The following is a 20,100-nucleotide window of genomic DNA, read 5'->3' on the forward strand; positions in this document are numbered from 1 at the left end:
AAACATTTTCATCACTGACATGACACTGCAAGTGAAAAATTCCACACCTGACCTCACATCATGGACTGAAGTTGAAACTCAAGTACACTAAAGATATCATATAAAATTTCCTTCAGGCTAGGTGTATATGCAGCATAAGAGAATTTTGTGTTTAGAATTGGATCTCATCCTCAAGATATCATATATATATATATATATGAAAACATTTCAAAATCTAAAAAAAAAAAACAGTCTGAAATTTGAAACATTTTTTTCTGGACCCAAGCATTTTGGATCAGGGATACTCAATCTATATATCACATACATTCTTAAATAACAAACTTTTTTCTTATTGAATTGAATTTTGCAGCTTTGAGCAGCACAAATGATGCTTAAACATGAAAGAAAAGGGTTGAAGTTAATGGAGTTTTATTTTCATTGTGACAGCATCCTTCAATATCTCTTTCAAGACAGCCTTGATGTCTGGATTGCCTTTAACTTTATAATTCCAATGAGCTCATTTCCATCCATGTTTACTTCTACCCACTCCTACCTGTTGACAGTATTTCCCTGAAACCAAGTTCATCAATTTGGAGATAAAACACAATGGTCCAATAATGCTGCCATCTAAGATAATTCTTATGGCTCTGCAGAAATGCACACGGGAGTCGTGTCCCAGAACAGTCTATTATCCTCCCAATGTCTGTTCTGGCAGACACTTCTGTTACCTTTGTATTTTTCTCAGTCTACAGTATTCAAGAGCAGTGGCTACAAGTTTAAAACTCCTTGCTAACACTTTCTTTCTGCATAAATATTCTCTGCTGTGTCTAGGATACTGCCTTGTCTTGAAAACTTGACTGGACTCCTAATGTCAACCTCTCGGTGAGATCTTAGAGACTGTGTTTTGAGTCAGAGGCAGCTCACTGAAGTGCATCACCAGCCAATCGTGCTACATCTGCTTCTTTATTGATGATGGCAGCAGGAGGAGAAGACAAGGTGAAGAGGGGCTTCTCTGGTCCTGCATTTGAGTCCCCACTGCTCTGTTCCTCCTTCCCTAGTTCCTGGACTCTCTCTGTACCCTAAGAACCTCCTGGTGAGTTAACAACATATATACCTGTTCATGAATTTAGATGAAGATAAGTGGATTAAAAAAATTGATAGGGATGGTGAAAAAAAACAGAAAGACAGAAAGAGGGTATGCAACATCTTCTGTATCAATTACTTATTCTATAAAACATATTTTTTCTTCTCTTGGAAACTGGCATGATTTAAAGAGAGTCAGGAATTTGAGGATTTAGCCACAGTTTTTGCTACTAAATGTTTGTGTGGTCATAGGCAAGGTGCTTATGAAGGTGGGATTATTGATGGAGCAATTGAACAAAAATGTTTTGAGGTTCCTTTCAGCTCCATGATTTATACATCTTGGATCCAGAGTCCTGGGTATATGGAATTAGCTATAGCTTTTCCACAAAATTGTATCAGTAGTGAATTACAACAAGCAGTTAAGAACTAGAACCAATTCTCACCCTCAAAAAAAAATGAAGAGGAAGGAATACTTCCTAACTCACTGAGAAACTACAATTACCCTTATACTAAAACCAGACAAGAATGTAACATGGAAAGAAAACTACAGATCTATATTCCATATGAGTATTGATACAAACGTTCTTAACAAAATTCTAGCAAATAGAATGAAGAAACATATAAAAAATACCATGATTCAGTGGGAATTTATTTCTGGAATATAAGAATGGTTCAATATCAATATATGAAAACCAATCAGTGTAATATACCACACTAGTAGAATAAAGGACAAAATGCATGTAATCATGTCAGTTTGTTCAGAAAAAAAAATTGACAAAATTTAACATCTTTTCATGATAATAATTCTCAAGAACTATTAATTGAAGAAAACTATTTTAAGGGGCTGGGGTTGTGGCTCAGCAGTAGAGTGCTGGCCTCACACATTCGAGGTCCTGGGTTTGTTTGATCTTCAGCACCACATAAAAATAAATAGATAAAATAAAGGTATTGTGTCCAACTACAACTAAAAAATAAATATTTTTTTTCAAAAAAGAAAACTATTTTAACATAATAAAAATCGCATACAAAAAAAAATACCCATAGTAAACATCCTACTTAACAATGGTAACAAGCTGAAACATTGTCCTCTAAGATCGGGAACAAGGCAACAAGACAAAAATGCCTACTTTTGCAACTTTTGTTCAACATTATCCTGGGAGTTATAGCCAGAGAAATCAAGCAAAGGAAATAAAAGACACTCCAGTTGGAAAGAGAAAAAGTAAAAATATTTCTGTTCACAGATTATATGATCTCATATGTTGAAAACAAGATTCCATACGCAAAAGCCTGTTAGAATTAATAAGTACATTTAGCAAAGTAGCAGGATACAAAGTCAATATGCAAAAATCAGCTGCATTTTTAAGCAATTTTTAAATGAATTTACAAAACAATTTCATTCACAATACCATCAGCACATAGAAATTAATTTAACCAAGGAAGGAGGTGAAAGACTTGCATAATAAAAACTACAAGATGTTGCTGAAAGAAATTAAAGAAGATATAAATAAATGGAAAGACATTCCATGTTCATGGATTAGGAAATGATTTTAGTCAGTTTTTTCACTGCTGTTGACTAAAAGATCTGACCAAAACAGTTTTAAAGGAAGACAGTTTATTTGAGAAGTTTTAGTTCATAGAAGGCCAGCTCCATTTCTTGGGGCTCGAGTTGAGGTTGAACATCATAGTGGGAGAATAAGATTGAAGGAAGCAGCTCATATCATGGTAATCAGGAAGCAGAGGGAGAGAGATATCTCTACTTGTCAGATACAAAATATATACCCCAAAATCACGTCCTAATTCCCACCTCCTCCAGCCACACCCTATCACTTCAGTTACCACTCAGTTAACTGTTATCAGGGGATTAAATTGCTGATTGGGTTAAGACTCTCACAAACCAATCATTTCTCCTCTGAACCTGCTTGTATTATCTTACACGTGCGCTTTTGGGGAATATCTCACATCCAAACCATGACAGAAACGAATATTGTTAAGATATCAAGACTGCCCAAAGTAACCTACACATTCAATGCAATCTCTTTCAAAATCCTAATGATTATTTTTAGAAATACAAAAAGAAAGTCATAACATTCATGCAGAATCTTAAGAAACCATGAATAGCTAAAATGATCTTGAAAACAGAACAATAAAGCTAAAAGATGCATGCTTCTTTATTTCAAAAGTTATTACAAAGCTACAGTAATCAAAATGATGTGGTAGTGGCATAATGCAAGATATACAGACCAAAGGAATAGAGACCCAAGAAATAAAAACTTGTATAATATAGTCAAATAATTTTTGACAAGGGTATCAAGACCATTCCATGGGCAAAGGGCAGACTTTTCAACAATTAGTGCTGGGAAAACTGTGTATCTACATGTAAGAAAATGAAGTTGGACCCTTACTAGTGCCATATACAAAATAAGGGGGATCAAACATCTAACTAGAAGGCCTACACCCGCTAAAACTCTTAGAACAAAACATAAGGCAAAAGTTTTATGACTTCAGATTGTCTGTGATTTCTTAGGTGTAACACCACAGGCATAGCAATAAAAGAAAAAAAATAGATCAACTGTATGTTTTGGTTAGCTTTTTCACCATGTAACCAAAATACTTGACAAGAACAAATTAAAGGATGGAAAGTTTACTTGGGGCTTTAGTTTCAGGGGATAGCAGACTCCATTATTTTGTGCCTAAGGTAGGGCAGAACATCATGGGGAAAGGACTCTGCTTTCCTCAGGGGAGGAAACTTGCTTAACTCATAGTGAGTGGGGTCAGTAAGGAGAAAAAGAGAAAGAGAGAAAGAGAGAGGGGGGACAGGGGGAAGGATCACAGGGGAAATGTACCCTAACCATCGGCACACCTCAGTGACTCATCTCCTCTAGCCATGGAGGAGGCAGCAACTGCCTACAGTTACCACCCAGTTACTCTATTCAAAGTAGGGTGGACCTAATCAGTAACTGGGTGGTAACTGTACGCAGCTCTCACAATCCAAACACTTTACTTTTGAACATTCTTACATTAGTACAGGGGCTTTGGGAGGACATTGTATGTTATGGTTTGAATATGAGGTGTCCCCAAAAGTTCACATGTGAGACAATGCAAGAAATTTTGGAGTGAATTGATTGGGTTATGAGAATCTTAACATAATCACTGCCTTAATCCACTTTAAGAGATTACCTGGGTGGTAACTGTAGGCAGGGAGGGTATGAGTGGAGGAGGTGGATCATTGGGGTGTGCCTTTGAGGTGGGTAACTTGTTCCTGCTGAGTGGAGCAGTCTTTCTCTGTTTCTCTGTTTCTTTATCCTGAGCCACTTTCCTCCACCACACTTTGCTGTCATGATGTTCTGCCACACGTGGACTTCATGGAAATGATTTAAATTGTATGCATTAAAAACAATTAAAGAGAGTAAACAGAATAAACATCAACAGAGCAAAAAAGCAACCCCTAAAAGTATTTGCAAATCATATATATATACACACACACTGGAGATTGAACTGCGGAACACTTTACTATTGGGCTATATCTTCAACCCCTTTTATTTTTTATTTTGAGGTAGGGCTTTGCTAAATTGCTGAGGTTAGCCTAGAACTTGAAATCTTCCTTCTTCAGCCTCCTGAGTTGCTGGGATTATAAGCATGCAACACTTCACCCAGCTGAAAATCATTATCTAATGAAAGATTAACATCCAGGATGTATGGAGAACTCCTAAAACTCAACCACATAAAAAATTCAATTAAAAATGTTGAATAGGGGGCTGGGGATGTGGCTCAAGCGGTAGCGCGCTCGCCTAGCATGCGTGCGGCCCGGGTTCGATCCCCAGCAGCACCACATACCAACAATGATGTTGTGTCCGCCGAGAATTAAGAAAAAATAAATAAATATTAAAAAAAAATAAAAAAAATAAAAATGTTGAATAGATGCTTCTCTGAAGAAGATACAGAAATGATGGAGCAGATGAAAAGTTAATCAACATCACTGGCCTTTGGGAAAAGGCAAATCAAACTGCAATAAGATACTAACACATACACATTAAGATGGCTATTATCAGAAAAGTAGAAGCATTGGTGAGAGTGTAGAAAATTTAAAAACCTTATATACGATTAGTGGGAATGCACAGTATAGTATAGATGCTGTGGAAAATAGTATAAAGGTTCCTCAACATTCTACTTTTTAAAAATAGAATTACCATATGACCCAACAATTTCACTCCTAGATATAATCAAAGACATTGAACAAAGGTTCCTGAAGAAATATTTGTACAACCACATTCATACCAGCATTGTCCACAATAAGTAAATACAGAAGGACATCATGTATCTACCTACAGGTGAATGGATACACAAAATGTGATATAGATACATAATAAAATATTATTCAGTCTTAGAAAGGGAGGAAATTCTGACAATTGCTACAACTTGGAAGAACCTTGAAGATGCACTAAATGAATTAAGCCAATCACAAAAAAACAAATATGGTCTTATTCCATTTATATAAACTCCTTAGAGTAGTACAAATAATAGAGAGAGTAAAATAGTGGCTGCCAAGACTGGGCTGAAGAGAGAGGAAAATGGGCAATTATTACTTAATGATATAGAATCTCAGTATTATAGGGTGCAGAGTTACAGCAATTGATAACGGTGATGGTCACACAACATTATGAATACACTTAATACGAACAAAGTATAGACATAAAATGGTTAAGAAGGCAAATTTTATGCTATGTGTATTTTAACAATATTTAAAAATTCCCAAACTAAGCTAAAATAAAATATTTTCAAAAATTAGAAATTCATGTTGAAGTATTTACAGATGAAATAAATAATATAACACTGGGACTTGTTTAAAAATCATCTGGATAGAAAAGAGAAGCAGGTAGCCTAGAGAGAAATCAAGAAATTGGTCGATGGGTACCTGTGGTTCATTATACAATTCTTTCTATTTGCACATATGTTTAGAATTTTGGAGAATGTTTTTAATGAATAGGTAAAGAAGTGTAAGAGAGACAGACACACCAGGAAAAGGCCAGGAGTAAGTGGTATGCAGCTACTGGAAGAAGGAAGTGGAGATGCAGTGGAAGAGCAGGTGGGACCCTAGAGGTGGTGCTGGGGTTGGAACCCACAGCTTCACACATGCCAGACCAGTGCTCTTTCACTGAGCTATTTCCCCAGCCCTATTTTCAGGCTTTTGAATCCCAATGTAAAGAGACAAGCAATGCACATGTTGCAGAAAAGATTTTGAGTAAGACATGATCATGCTGGAGGCACTTCAGGCACTCTGTAGCTGTGGGGAACGGATGTAAAGGAAAGCACATGGACACTGGAGATCTGGCAGTGGCATCCTCTACTGTTGACTGGCTTTAGGGAAGTGAGAAGGACCTGATGCCTGTAGGACCCTTTGGGGTAACTCGACTCAAGTCAGCCCCAGTAATGGCTCCTATACATTTCATCCTTTTGCCAAGGAATCATCAAGGGGCAAGTCATGCAGACTCACCCAGTGGATGGAGTACCCCCTATCAGCAGCTCCTGACCTGCCGTCACAGCAGCCACCCAGGTCTTTGCTGAAGGATACAGGGTCTTGCTGGCAAGCCCTGCTTATCAGTCCCAGTCCTTCAGTATCACTGACCAGGAGGTGATCCCCTCATCCACTGTCTTAAGGACGATCATGCCTCCAGCTGCGTGTGGTTTTCCCAAACTCTGTTCAACGTGGCTCACTTGCATGAGTTAGTTTTGCCCTTAGAAATATATAAAGGAGCGACCAGGTTCCTAATACACAGTGGCTGTGGGGCCTGAAGCTGTCTCCAGAATGTCCAGGGAGATCTCCTGGCTAAAAATGCAAAAATGGACTGCAGAGCTTGGCACAGAGACCCAGGTCCTCTGAGAGTGAAGTGGCACTGCCATCTTCAGCTGGGGGCTTTCTTGCTTGGGGAGCCCTATAGGAACACAGCTGAGTGCTAACCACTGCACTGAGCACTAACTAGTACACTGGTCCAGAGGCAGATCAAGTAGGAGCTGAAGGCTAGTTGGTCCCTGGTTACTACTCAGGTCAATGAGTCAAGAATTTACTTGAAAAAATAGTTAGGAACCAAGCCTCATGAGAAAAACCACCAAAATTAATATCTATCAAGGGGGAACAATAGAAAAGTTGGGAGCAGGGCCAAGGGGTAGAGTTCACGGTTCCCATTCTCTCCTCCATCTATTCTCTTGTCCTTCCTTCCTTCCTTCCTTCCTTCCTTCCTTCCTTCCTTCCTTCCTTCCTTCCTTCCTTCCTTCCTTCCTCTCCCCCTCCCTCCCTCCCTCCCTTCCTTCCTTCCTTCCTGTTTGTTTATTTGGCATTTGATTCTCGGTGCTTCTGTTTTTAAACCTGGACTCAGAATCACTCTCCACACTGCTTATCCCTTCAATCTCCCATGTTCAAAATGTCCCTTTGTGCACTTTGTCCTTCCCCCTGGGAACCATGAAGTCCCCACAGCATGCTGATTATCCTCAGATGCCTCACAGACTCAGCCAGTCCTGCTCAGCTGGTCATACCAAGTCTCCAGGGTCACTCAGGGCACTGGCTCTTGTAGTGCACATACTGCAGGAAGGTTGGTCCATGCTGGTACTTCTAGATTTTCAAAAGACACTAAAAGTAAAGGTGTTGAATTTAGCTCACTTGCAGAGTATGAGGTCCTGTGCACAATCCTGGAAAAAAAGAGACTGTAATATAAAAGTAGAGGTGTTTATGAAATATTTCCCAAATATATTCATGTTGACTTATGTTATTATTGTTTAGATATAAGGTGTCCCCAAAAAGCTCATGTGTGAGATGATTAAGTTATGAGCTGTAAGATAATCAGTGGATTAATCCACTGATAGATTAACTGGATGATACCTGTAGGCAAGTAGGGTGTGATGGCTGGAGATGCCATGTCACTGAGGGTGTGTCCTCGGCGTTTGTATTTTGTCTCTGGTAAGCAAAGCTCTTTCTGCTCGACATGTCCTGAGCTGCTTTCCTCTACCACGCCCTTCTACCATGATGTTCTGCTTTGGGCCCTGAGTTGTGGAGTTGGCTGAACAAAAACTGAAACTCTGAAATCGTGAGCCAAAATAAACTTTTCCTTCTCTATATTTTTCTTGTAAGGCTTCTGGTCACAGCAATGAAAAAAGCTAACTAAAACAGTTCATTATTAAAATGTGCTATTTGAGGCCACTAAATCCTTCCCAAAGGTTGTGGGCATGAGGCTCCACGTTGCATATGAACTTCTGTTTGTGTTTCTCTTGGTGACTCGACTTCATAAGCACTGAAACTCAGGATGCCCAATTTCTCACTTTTCCTGGAGATTAGTGTCCACTTTGAACTGGGTTTTAAGCACACTGACGCCCAAAGGGATCAGTCACAGTGTCTTTCTCCTGTCCTCTCCCCCTTTGTTTCCCTGTAATTTCACATGTGGCCATACTCAGGTCTCACCTTCCCTTGGAGCACGGCTGATCACTGGGGACCCCCAGTGTCCAGATCAAGCCTTCATAACATGATTGTCACCATCCCCTGGCACACCCGTGGACATGGCCTTCCTCTGGTGGAAAGCAAGCTCCCAGGTACAGACACCCTTGCAACTATCTTGGAAGTTCTGATGACAAGCCCTATATCATTCATCTGTTCACAAGCACCTGATGAAAAACTAAGTGAAGTTTTGCCAATCAAGGTTCCACTGGCTCCCAAAATAGTGTGCCAAGAACTTCACTCATGAAAACAGAAGATAATTTTCCATCAATGAAAAAAAAAATGACTTGTTTGTCAGTAACTTAGAGAGCTGTGTAATATAAAGCTCACCTATCTCAGACTGAGTTATTAAATGCTAGTAGCTTTTCTTGATTTATATATAAAAGTTTCAGCTAGGAAGAAGCTATTTTATCCAGGAATTCTAAATTATTCATGGAAAAGCACACCACTATACTTTAGTGATGAAAGCTAGATGAACATCAAGCAATCAATCTCTCAGAATTTCCCTCTGGCACCTAGAGCTATCATTCTGTTCTCATTTAGGAGGTGTCAGAACATATGGCAGCAGAGAACATCAGAAAACAATTATGAACCTGTTTAGAAACTGGTAATCATTCCCACCTGTCTTAGTCTGCTTTGTTTTGCTATAACAAAATGCCTGAGGATCAACAACTTATAAAGTAAAGAGGTTTATGTGGCTCATGATTCTTGGTTTTGAAAAATCCAAATAACATGACACCAGCCTTCTGCTAAGGGTCCCCCTGGCTGTGTATTAACATAGTAAAAAAAAGTGGAAAGGAAGTTGACCATGTGTAAAGGGGCCAAGTAAATGTGGTGGCTTTGATTTATAACAATCTGCTCTTGAGAAAATGAACTCAGCCCACTGAGACCTGATCTACTCCCAAGAAATGGCATTAATCCATTCATGAGGGTGAGCCCCCGACTTAATTACCTTCTATAGGGCCTGATTTCTTAAAATTTTTACCACTTCAACATGACAGACTGGGAACCAAGCTTCCAGAACATAAACTTTTGGGTAATTAACCATATTGAAACCATGGCAATATCTTACACCTATTTTATTACAGATAATATTATCTAAAGATAATAACTGCACAGATTGCACAGATTAGAATCTGTATATGAAGATCTTTCTAAACCCAACCCAACACCTCAAACCTCATACTCAAGTGACAGTCATCTCTCATTACAGTGAAAACCATCCTGTGGTTTTGAGATAAAAGTCTTCAGGTGGACAAAAGCCAGCTCTTTGGAGCAGAAGTGACTTTAATTCCCACTCAATGTCACCTGTAAAGTTTTAAAATAAGAAATCTGAACTCCCTCCCTTAAATCCAGGTGAAGGAAAGAAACTGGAAGGTATTAAGCACCTATCAGTGGTGATGATGTAGCCATCACCTCTGTGCATCCACCTGATAAGCACATAAGTGGGCACCAACTGTGAACAGGCTATGTGCTGAGCTAGGGGGATCCAGACATCCACTGCCCAGGATGCTGGGCAACACAAGAAAAAGATAGTGTTTGAGCAGGCACTGCAGTGTGCAAAAAAGGCTGGTGGACAAGGAAAAAAAAAACTTGCCTTGAGTGTACAAAGACAAGGTACAAATAACCTAGTTGGGGATTCAGGATGGACCTCTGATGGAGTTCATTTCAGGAAAGCCCTGAAGGTGGTGTGGACTTAGCTGGGTCAAGAACAAGGGGAACTGATCTGGGTTGGGGACAGCATGCCCAATGCTTTAGATCTCTGATGCAGGGAATTGACAGGACAAAGGCCTGTAGAGCTGGGTGGAGCAGAAACTTAGGAGAGATGGAGCCTGACCTCACGACCTCAGCAGTCCATCAAGGCCCACAAGAGGAACCATCCGCAGGCCTGAGTGCTCCCCTAAGTGTGCAATGAAGAATAGAAGGAGTGGAGGGTGAGGACGAGGCACTCCTGCCTCTGTGTAAGTCCCTAATTAGGTAAAGGTGGAGCCGTATGATAAATTCCCACACACCAGGTGAGCTACACCTATGGGTGTAACCCTGATGATACACTCACACCTACCAGGTGAGCTGAACACATGGACGTTACACCCCATTCCATGGCTCTCCATTCTGGGGCTGGCAGCACTATCTTGGCTCATGCTCCAGGTGCAGCTTCAACCAATGGCAGTTAAGGAGCTGATAGATAAATGCTCCAGCACCTTTGTTTCTGCATGGAGGAGCTCTATGTTTGGGTTCCTACACTCTATCATAGGCCCCCAGGAGCCCTGTACCCTAGATCAGGTATCAACTTGCTTGATTATACACTATTTCTCTCCTTTTTCAGTTCACTGCTCCCAGTTGATAAATCTTTGGGACCCCCTCCCTAATTCTTATTGCAGGGTGCTATGGTTTGAATATCATTTGTCCCCTCTGAAGTCCAAGTGAAATTTAATCCTCATTGTGAGTTAGTAAAAGGGTAGAGACGTAATCTCACTATGGGGTTTAGAGGTTGGGCCTTTTGGAAGTGAGTGGAATTGCATGAGGTCATTGGTATGGGGGCACCCTCATACACACATGTGTGCAAGCACACATGCACACCACACACACACACACACACACACAAACACACACAAATACCCATGATGTGCCTTCTCAGGACTCTGTAAAGAATTCTATCACCTTGACCTTGGACCAGAGCTCTGAGCCCAAATTAACCTCTTTTCATTATTACTTAACTATTTGTAGTATTGTGCTATTAGGGACAGAAAACAGACTAATACACAAGGCTTGAATGTTGGAACAAACTTAAACTATCAGACTACTGACCTACAAGACTATGAGATATTGTCACAACTTCTGTGTGAACAAGAAAACCAAGAGAGTCAACCTTTATGCGTATAAGCTCATATTGTGTATGATATATCTCTATATATTATGTATATATTGTATTTATATATCATATATTACAGATTATGCATATATTATATAATTTAGATATTTTATATATTATATATTAATACTACGCATATATGTATGCATTATTAATACAGAGAGCTATATTAACAACTGACTTGTTTCTTTGGTCAGGACATGAAAAAGGAGGTATGTATTTACGTCCACATATCCTAACAGAAGCCATTTAACGGAGATGGAAGTCCTTGCAGCCTGCAAGATGAAAGGTGACATGTCTGTCTGGATGAACACATCCAGCACCCCAAATTAAAAGCAGGCCTGCAAGACAATTGATTCTTTCTGCAAATTCACAAGCTGGTTGATTACAGGGAGAGGGTGTGTGGAGTCACACAGTCTTTGAGTCCTTAGTTCCCAAGAGAGTAATTCCTCATGGTTAATTGATAAATTGGCATTCGGGTTCCGTACGGCAATCTCAGAAGGTGAGATAATTTCAGCCAGTCTCTTAAAAGATGGTTCTCTCACCACATATTGGGAAACAATTAGGTTTCCTGGACTGTAAAGCATAGGAGAAAACACAGCTCACCAAATACTGAATGTCCTTTGTGCCCCCTGCCACCTGCATCATTCAGCCTGGTTGGTGTCCTTCAGATTCTACAAGGTCCTGAGTATGACAGTGGTTGATTTAAATACAAACAGAAAAAGAATTTCATATTAGTTTTCTTTCTTTAATTTTCCTTTTTTGAGACTGTCAGTAATTCTAAGTTTCAAAAATATCTGTCTCTCCCACTCCACCTATCCCCTAGCACCCTATCCAAACACATACCTCACTTCCAGAGTCGAAAAGGTCTGTGCTTTAGGCTTATGGTTTTGTTTTGTTTTTTTTTTTGTGTGTGTGTGTGTGTAAGGTGAAAGGACTTTTACACAGTACTATCTAATCTATACCTCTATTGCTGATAGAAAATTTATCTGCCAAAGATTTTGTCCATAACATTCAAGTTTAATGTAAAAATCATCCTCTGGAGCAGCTTCTCCCAAGTAAAAGGTGGATGGAGAAAACTATGCATGAAACTGAAGAAAATTAAACTTATTGTAGATTAGTTAAGCCAGGTTGTTTGGGGTGTATGGCAGGCATGAGTGGCTTCCAACACTTTTAATCCCTTATCATACAGCTCAATTAAGTCAAGCATTAGGGGGCACCAGGTGCCTGATCTTCCCTAAGCCCCAACACCGTCAGAAGCCTTTTGTGTAAATAGCAATAGTTCCTTCCTGCTAAGCAAATGATATGTGTGTTCCTCCAGTGCCTAGGTGTTGGGGGAAAAAAAGCTGTTTGCAAATTCCATTAAAACAATTAAAATTGGCCTTTGTGCCAGGTGGTTTGGTCCATGCCTGTAATTCCAGCAACCTGGGAGGCTGAGGTAGGAGGATTGTTAAATTTGAGGCCAATCTGGGGAACCTAGTGGGAACCTGTTTCAAAATAAAATTGAAGACAGAGCTGGGTAGGCTTTCTATTCTATGTGAATAGAAAGCCTACAGTATGGAAGAAAAATATTTGATACCTGTGCCTCAGATATAGTGTTAATCTCCAGGATATATAAAGAACTCAAAAAACTTAACATCAATTGAACTCAGAGATGCTCAGTGGAAAAGCATCTCTGAGTTCAATCTTTAGTACCAAAAAATAAAATAAAATTTGCTTTTAGTACAAATATATAGAAAAAAAATCTGTGATTTTGGCTCTGGAGACAACAAATAAAGCATTTAGAACCAGATCAGTTCCTATTTAGCATTTAAATGACCCACTACAATTTCAAAATACTACATCATCCTATGTGTCACTAGCAGTTTTGATGGCCCAGTGCTTTCTTCTCACAAAGCCAACTAACTCCTGCCAGAGAGAGAGGATTTGTCATAATACCTTTGGGTCAGAGTCTACAGGATTTCCAAATCTGATTTATTATTAATGGTCAGAGAAGTATAGCAGATGGGATGTGATTCTGGAAATTAAAAAAAAAAAAACTCTGCATAATCAGTCCATTGCTGTTTTTAAAAATCGTGCCAACTCCCTTTAGCTTTGTGAGTCTCCATTTTTCCATCTCCTTAAACATTTTTAAGATTTTAAAATTATACATATTTATAGGAGACAGTGTGATATATCAATGCATGTATATCATATGTATTGATCAAATCAGGGTAATTAATTTTCCATCTCCATTTCATTTTTTAAGGAAGATGTAGAAGGAGGAAGCTTCTTCATCAGTAGCACCTCTATGTCCAGCATCACCAACTGCATCACCCTCACCCTCGCTGTCATTCACCAGCAGCGGCACCATCATTTCTATTAACATCACTGTCACTAGAGGCAGAATAATCACTACCATCCCTAGCATCACTACCACCGCCACCACCACCATAACTAACATGATCATCATCTCAACCACTAACACCACCAACAAGGGGCACTGCCACTATTAACACCATTCCCACCGATAACATCTACCACCAGGATTTGGCAAACTGTAGCCCACAGGCCAAATGTGCACAATACCTGTGTTTGTATAGCCCACAAGCTGAGACTGATTTTTACATTTTTGAATGGTTGAAAAGAAGAATATTGCGTGGCACGTGAAATAAAGTTTTGTTCGACCATATGCACAATAATTCATTTATATTTATCTGTGGTGCTTCCTCATTACAGTGACAGAGTTGAACAGCTGTGAGAGAAACCATCTTGTGCATGAGCCTATATCTAATTATTGGGCTCTTTAAAAAAGAAAGGTTGAGCAATTAGGCAAAAGAAATTAAAAGAATCAACTGAAAGAGAAATTAGGAAAACTATCCCATTCAAAATAGCCTTGGAAAAAAATATTTGTAAATCAATCTAACAAAAGAGGTGAAAGAGCTCTTCAATTAAAACTACAGAATATTAAAGGAAGAAATTGAGGATGACCTTAGAAAATGGAAAGATTGCCCATGTTCTTGGATAGAGAACTACCAAATGTCAAAATGGTCAAACTACCAAAAGTGTTATACAGATTTAATGCAATTCCTATTAAAATTCCATTGACATTCTTTCAAAGAAATAGAAAAAGCAGTCATGAAATTCATTTGGAAAAATAAGATGCCAGGAATAGGCAAAGCAATCCTCAGTGAGAAAAGTGAAGCAGGAGGCATCATAATACCAGACCTTAAATTGTATTGCAGAGCTCTAATAACAGAAACAGTATGGTATTGGTACCAAAACAGATATATAGACCAATGGTACAGAATAGAGGACATAGAGACAAACCCACATAAACACAGTTATCTCACACTAGACAAAGGTGCCATAAACATACATTGGAGAAAAGATAACCTCTTCAACAAATGGTGCTGGGAAAACTGGAAGTCCATATGTAGCAAAATGAGATTAGACTCCTATATTTCATCCTGCACAAAACTCAACTCAAAGTGGATCAAGGACCTAGGCATTAGACCAGAGACCCTGCGCCTAATAGAAGAAAAAAACCTAAATCTCCATCACATCAGCTTAGGAACCAAATCCCTCAACAAGAAGTTCAGTAAGTAAAATCAAGATTTGATAAATGGGATGATATCAAACTAAAAAGCTTATTCACAGCAAAGGAAACAATCAAATATGTGAATAGAAAGCCTACAGTATGGGAGAAAAATCTTTGACACCTGTGCCTCAGATATAGCGTTAATCTCCAGGATATATAAAGAACTCAGAAAACTTAACATCAAAACAAACAAACAAACAAACAAATAACCCAGTCAATAAACAGGCAAAGCAAATGAACAGATAGTTCACAGAAAAAAAAAGAAATATGATCAGTCAGCAAATATATGAAAAAATGTTCAACATCTCTAACAATTAGAGAAATCAAAACTATACTGAGATTTCTTCTCACTCCAGCAAGAAGGGCAATTATCAAGAATATATGGAACTTATTTTTGGGGAGGATATTGTGAATGCAGTCGTTGTCCTCATTTCCGTTTCAGAGGATTTGTCGCTGATATACAGGAATGCATTTGATTTATGCGTGTTGATCTTATATCCTGCCACTTTGCTGAATTCATTTATTAGCTCTAATAGCTTCTTTGTAGACCCTTTTGGGTCTGCTAGGTATAGGATCATATCATCTGCAAATAGTGATAATTTAAGTTCTTCTTTTCCTATTTTTATGCCTTTAATTTCTTTCGTCTGTCTAATTGCTCTGGCCAGTGTTTCGAGGACTATGTTGAACAGAAGTGGTGAGAGAGGGCATCCCTGTCTTGTACCAGATTTTAGAGGGAATGCCTTCAATTTTTCTCCATTCAGAATGATGCTGGCCTGTGGCTTATCGTAGATTGCTTTTACAATGTTGAGGTATGTTCCAGTTATCCCTAATTTTTCTAGAGTTTTGAACATAAAGGGATGCTGTACTTTGTCGAATGCTTTTTCTGCATCTATCGAGATGATCATATGGTTCTTATTTTTAAGTCTATTGATGTGGTGAATAATATTTATTGATTTCCGTATATTGAACCAGCCTTGCATCCCAGGGATGAATCCTACTTGATCATGGTGTATAATTTTTTTGATATGTATTTGAATCCGATTCGCCAGAATTTTATTGAGGATTTTTGCGTCAAGGTTCATTAGAGATATTGGTCTGTAGTTTTCTTTCTTTGAAGTGTCTTTGTCTGGTTTCGGAATCAGGGTGATGTTGGCCTCGTAGAATGAATTTGGAAGTTCTCCCTCTTTTTCTATTTCCTGAAATAGCTTGAAAAGTATTGGGGTTAGTTCCTCTTTAAAGGTTTTGTAAAATTCTGCTGTATACCCATCCGGTCCTGGGCTTTTCTTAGTTGGTAATCTTTTGATGGTTTCTTCTATTTCCTCTATTGTTATTGGTCTGTTTAGGTTGTCTATATCCTCCTGACTCAATCTGGGCAGATCATAAGACTTAAGGAATTTATCTATGCCTTCACTATCTTCTATTTTATTGGAGTATAAGAATTCAAAATAATTTCTGATTATCTTCTGTATTTCTGAAGTGTCTGTTGTGATATTACCTTTTTCATTCCGTATGTTAGTAATTTGAGTTCTCTCTCTTCTTCTCTTCGTTAGCATGGCTAAGGGTCTGTCAATTTTATTTATTTTTTCAAAGAACCAACTTTTAGTCTTGTCAATTTTTTCAATTGTTTCTTTTGTTTCAATTTCATTTATTTCAGCTCTGATTTTAATTATTTCTTGCCTTCTACTTCTTTTGCTGTTGTTTTGCTCTTCTTTTTCTAGGATTTTGAGATGAAGTATGAGATCATTAAAAAATAAAGTACTTGGGAATCAACCTAACAAAAGAGGTGAAAGATTTATATAATGAAAATTACAGAACCCTAAAGAAAGATATAGAAGAAGACCTTAGAAGATGGAAAAATATACCCTGCTCATGGATAGGCAGAACTAACATCATCAAAATGGCGATATTATCAAAAGTTCTCTATAAGTTCAATGCAATGCCAATCAAAATCCCAACGGCATTTCTTGCAGAAATAGATAAAAGAATCATGAAATTCATATGGAATAATAAAAGACCCAGAATAGCAAAAACAATGCTAAGCAGGAAGTGTGAATCAGGCGGTATAGCGATACCAGACTTCAAACTATACTACAGAGCAATAGTAAGAAAAACAGCATGGTACTGGTACCAAAACAGGCGGGTGGACCAATGGTACAGAATAGAGGATACAGTAACCAATCCACAAAACTACAACTATCTTATATTTGATAAAGGGGCTAAAAGCATGCAATGGAGGAAGGATAGCATCTTCAACAAATGGTGCTGGGAAAACTGGAAATCCATTTGCATCAAAATGAATCTGAATCCCTATCTCTCGCCATGCACAAAAGTTAACTCAAAATGGATCAAGGAGCTTAATATTAAATCAGAGACACGGCATCTGATAGAAGAAAAAGTTGGTTATGATCTACATACTGTGGGATTGGGCCCCAAATTCCTCAATAGGACACCCATAGCGCAAGAGTTAACAACTAGAATCAACAAATGGGACTTACTCAAACTAAAAAGTTTTTTCTCAGCAAAAGAAACAATAAGAGAGATAAACAGGGAGCCTACATCCTGGGAACAAATCTTTAATCCACACACTTCAGATAGAGCCCTAATAACCAGAATATACAAAGAACTCAAAAAATTAGACAATAAGATAACAAATAACCCAATCAATAAATGGGCCAAGGACCTGAATAGACACTTCTCAGAGGAGGACATACAATCAATCAATAAGTACATGAAAAAATGCTCACCATCGCTAGCAGTCAGAGAAATGCAAATCAAAACTACCCTAAGATACCATCTCACTCCAGTAAGATTGGCAGCCATTAGGAAGTCAAACAACAATAAGTGCTGGAGAGGATTCTGGGAAAAGGGCACTCTTGTTCATTGCTGGTGGGACTGCAAATTGGTGCAGCCAATTTGGAAAGCAGTACGGAGAGTTCTTGGAAAGCTGGGAATGGAACCACCATTTGACCCAGCTATTCCCCTTCTCGGTCTATTCCCTAAAGACCTAATAAGAGCATGCTACAGGGACAGTGCTATATCGATGTTTATAGCAGCACAATTCACTATAGCAAGATTATGGAATCAGCCTAGATGCCCTTCAATAGATGAATGGATAAAAAAAATGTGGCATTTATACACAATGGAGTATTACTCTGCATTAAAAAATGACAAAATCATAGAATTTGGAGGGAAATGGATGGCATTAGAGCAGATTATGCTAAGTGAAGCTAGTCAATCTTTAAAAAACAAATACCAAATGACCCCTTTGATATAAGGGGAGTAAACAAGGACAGGGTAGGGACGAAGAGCTTGAGAAGAAGATTTACATTAAACAGAGATGAGAGGTGGGAGGGAAAGGGAGTGAGAAGGGAAATCGCATGGAAAGGGAAGGCGATCCTCAGGGTTATACAAAATGATATATAAGAGGAAAGGAGGGGTAAGACAAGATAATATAGATGGAAGAAATGATTTACAGTAGAAGGGGTAGAGAGAGAAAAGGGGAGGGGAGGGGAGGGGAGGGGGGACAGTAGAGAATAGGACAGACAGCAGAATACATCAGACACTAGAAAGGCAATATGTCAATCAATGGAAGGGTAACTGATGTGATACAGCAATCTGTATACAGGGTAAAGTTGGGAGTTCATAACCCGCTTGAATCAAACTGTGAAATATGATGTATTAAGAACTATGTAATGTTTTGAACGACCAACAATAAAAAAAAAGAATATATGTAACAATAAATGCTGGTGAAGACATGAGGGAAAAGATATACTTACACATTGCTGGTGGGACTGCAAATTGGTGCAACCACTCTGGAAAGCAGTATGGAGAGTCCTCAGAAAACTTGGAATGGAACCACCATTTGACCCAGTTATCTCACTCCTTGCCATGTACCCAAAGAACTTAAAATCAGCATACTGCTGTTATGCAGACACATCAATGTTTATAGCAGCTCAATTTACAATAGCTAAGCTATGGAACTAATCTAGGTGCCCTTCAACAGATGAATGGAATATTTCTTTGCTATAAAGAAGAACAAAATTATAGCATTTGCTGATAAATGGATGAAACTGGAGACTATCATGCTAAGAGAATAAGCCAATCCCAAAAGACCAAAAGCTATGTTCTCTGTTCTCTCTGGTGTGAAAATGGTGACTCACAAAAGGGTTGGCGGCTGGGGGGGGAGTAGGGAAGAATAGAAGTTCAATGGATTATACAAAAGGGAATGAAGGGAAGAGAACAGGGTGAAAATAGGAAAGACAATAGAATGAATGAATCAGGCATTACTTTCCTATGTTCATATATGAATACATGACCAGTGTAACTCCATATCATACATAACGACAGAAGTTATACTGAGAAGTTATATTTCATGTATGTTTGATATGTCAAAATGCATTCTATTGTCATGTATAACTAAAAAGATCAAATAAAATATTTTAAAAATGAAAGAAATTAAAGGGATACAAATACAAAAAGAACTCAAACTACCCCTATTTGCCAAAAACATGATTCTATATTTGGAAGACACAGAAACTCAACCAGAAAAGGAAGAATAGAAGAATGAATCAGACATTGTTACCCTATGTACATATATAACCAAACGACAGGTATGATTCTGTATCATGTACAACCAGAAGAATGAGAAATTATACTCCATTATATCTGATGTGTCAAAGTGTATTCTACTATCATGTATAACTAATTAAAAGAAATTTTTTAAAAATTAAAAATTTTCATAGATAATTTAGGAGAAACTTGAGTTTGAAATTAAAGAGAAGGAAATAAATACTGCTATGACTTGAATGCATGTGTCCCTTCAAAATTCCTATGTTGGAACTGACCTCCCATGATAATGGCATTAAGAGGTGGGGCCCGGGCTGGGGCTATAGCTCAGTGGTAAAGCGCTTGCCTTACATGTGTGAAGACTGGGTTCAATCCTCAGCACCACATGTAAATAAATACATAAAAGGATATTGAGGCCCTTGGAAGAAATCAGTGAGTTAATCCCTTTTGGTCCTATGCCTTCTGCCGTGCAAGGACACCGTGTTCCGTCTCTCCAGAGGATGCAGCATCAAGCACCATTTCACAGAGAGCAGTTTCACC

General features: G+C 38.6%; 1 protein-coding gene across 5 annotated transcripts in view; it reads right to left on the reverse strand.

The window, feature by feature from the left end:
- The window catches only part of Syndig1 (synapse differentiation inducing 1), a 200,039-nt gene that overhangs the window by 125,705 nt on the left and 54,234 nt on the right, over positions 1-20,100 (reverse strand). The window contains exon 2 of one of the 5 annotated variants that reach the window (XM_040274515.2): positions 12,021-12,098. The exons of the other annotated variants lie outside the window; for them this stretch is intronic. The gene's annotated coding sequence lies outside the window, so the exon portion shown is untranslated. The remainder of the gene's footprint in view (positions 1-12,020; positions 12,099-20,100) is intronic. 5 annotated transcript variants of the gene reach the window in all.

The sequence above is a fragment of the Ictidomys tridecemlineatus genome, chromosome 5 (assembly GCF_052094955.1).
Source record: "Ictidomys tridecemlineatus isolate mIctTri1 chromosome 5, mIctTri1.hap1, whole genome shotgun sequence".
In the NCBI taxonomy this organism is placed as follows: Eukaryota; Metazoa; Chordata; class Mammalia; order Rodentia; family Sciuridae; genus Ictidomys; species Ictidomys tridecemlineatus.